The following is a 2448-nucleotide window of genomic DNA, read 5'->3' on the forward strand; positions in this document are numbered from 1 at the left end:
GGCTAAAATACTGTTTCCTAAACTGTGATACTGTGAATGGGTTTGAGCTTGTTTTTCCTGGCTGAATGTTCTATTCCTTGTTCACCCAGCTCTACCCATTCATGCAGTTCCAAAAAGATTCTGCAGGAATATAGCTCTTGGTCCCCAAACATAACCCTCCCATTTAGAAATAATTATTTCAAAATCTAACAACAGTCCATAGTATGCTAAACAGCAAACAGGTATTTGACAAACTTACAGATCAATGTGTTTCTTACATTTACTGAAAAGTACAAGTTGTTTAGTTTAAATGAGATGACCCACTGCTTCATATATTTCCTAAACAATTTATAGCTAAATAGATTTACACAATTTCATTATTACAAATTAGTCTTGCATTTCTGTCATGTCTTGCTCAATGGCTGAATATTTTTTTAATTATTGCAAAATGCAGAATGTACCTTTATCTTCCATTTAATGCTAACCAGTGTATAATATGTGTGCATGTTTAGTACCCGATGTTCCATTTCTTCTGCAAGATTGCGTAGAGGCATTATTCCCTCTCCTCCCCACATTAGGGCAGGTCAATTTCCTTGACTATGCAAGACAAAATGTTGAAAGTAGAAAAGCTTGGAAACTTGTCTTCCTCAAAGGATTTCCCCCCTTGCAAAGTGTCCACGGGACAGCAGAAGGTAGGGAAATCTGGCAAACCAGTGAGAGAACCTACCTGAATGTTTTTTTCACAGTCTGTTTGCTGATGAAGGGAGAGCTCACTTGCTAGAACAAATTTCTTCCCACACTTGTCGCAGATCTGCATGCGCCTATGAGTAACGTTCATGTGCCTCTCCAGATACCAGCGTGTGTTAAACACCCTGGGGCACTTCTCACAGGTCAAAGTCTCCTTTTCTTCACACTTTGATTTCTGCACAGGTGCCCTGGGCTCCTTTGCAGCTTTCTTCTTACGCTTGGGGGGCTCAACGGTCTTTCTACGACCCCTTGTAGCTCTGGAAGTAGGAGAAGATGTGGCGGCTGCAGTAGATGCAGCTCTCCTTGTCCTCCTTTGTGCAACACTATCATTTTCCTCTCTTTGCTTTTTTTTCTTCTGCCTCTCATTTTCCTCTTCATCATTACCGTCTTCAGTGGCCGCTTCCTCCCCACTGTCACCCTCCTCTTCCTCACTGCTGGTCTTAAGAACAGCAGTTTCTTTGGATTGGGAGGGGACCCCCTTCTCCCCTTTTGATACATTTAATGTTTGGTTGTTAAGGTTTACCTCTACTATTATCTGCTCCCTTTTGTAAGTCACTTCATTTTCTTCCTCGTCCTCCTCCTGCAAGTCGTCAGAGTTCTCCCTGTCTTCTTTCACAGCTTGAGCCTCTCCTACTATTCTGTCCTCCCTGAAATATGGCTGCTCCTCTCTTTCATGGAGATGTGGCTTACATGCTTTCGGGTCCACCAGTACAGAATAAGGACTCCCAGACTCCCTTTTGAACACCCTGGTGGACAAATCAAGTTCCTGGTTGGCACCATGATAGAAAGTGGGTGGTACTTGACCCCTGTCCTCCTGTGCCATCCCTGCTACATGTATGGTGCAATTTTTAGCCATCTGCTGGCAAGAGCTGGCTGTTTCATTCATGGGGGCTCCCGATTCATTGAGCACCTTGTATTCCAGAATATCAGTGAAGTAATTCCTTTGAAACAGGATGAATAGCTGGAACTAACTAATTCATGTCTGTTTTGGGGGAGCAGAGCACAAAAGCACGTGTAGGTCATGGAACTTTGGTTTTATACCATGAAGACATCGACAGCAGTTCACAGGAAGAAAGCTGCCATTCAATAGCTGAACATTTTATCTAGAAAAAGAAAGAGAAAATTAGGTTAGTGCCTTAAGGATAGCTGAAATAAATTATCCTTGGAATAATTGTATGGTCGTGAAGATTACCCCCCTCCCCCCCTTAAACTAAAATTCAGGGGGAGGGGGGGCAATCTTCATGACCCTTAGAACCTAATTCCAAGCAAAAACCTCTAGATAAGCAGTCACATAAGGAAGTAGAGACTAAAGAGAAAGAAGGGGGGGAAAAGAAACATAATGAGGTAGAGAGTGATTGGAAGGATAGAAAACCCAGTTACAAAGTAGGAGAAACATACCCAAGACCCATAAAGGACTCAAATGCCTATACACTAACGCTCAAAGTTTAGGGAACAAACAGGGTGAACTTGAAGTACTAGAACATGAAGGCAGATATGATATAGTTGATATAGAAATGAACCACTGGCGGACTTCCGGTGGCAGGCGATTTCGCTGGTCGCAGCTGTTTGCTGCCTCCCGCCTGTTTTGCGTAAAAGCCGGTTTGACAGCCAGCATCAGCTGTCAAACGGCTTGATACCTTTCCCCTGGGCATAAGGGGATAGGTGAGCTGCCCGGGGTAGGAGTTGAGTTCCCGAGTCGTCCTATATGGACGATGTAGGCGA

The 2448-nt window shown here is 43.6% G+C and overlaps 1 pseudogene; it reads right to left on the bottom strand.

The window, feature by feature from the left end:
- Nucleotides 1-433: 433 nt before the first annotated feature.
- LOC107299654 lies at nucleotides 434-1808 on the bottom strand (annotated as a pseudogene).
- Nucleotides 1809-2448: the final 640 nt, after the last annotated feature.

The sequence above is a fragment of the Protobothrops mucrosquamatus genome, unplaced genomic scaffold, assembly GCF_001527695.2.
Source record: "Protobothrops mucrosquamatus isolate PMUCROS unplaced genomic scaffold, P.Mucros_1.0 scaffold5241, whole genome shotgun sequence".
Taxonomy (NCBI): Eukaryota; Metazoa; Chordata; class Lepidosauria; order Squamata; family Viperidae; genus Protobothrops; species Protobothrops mucrosquamatus.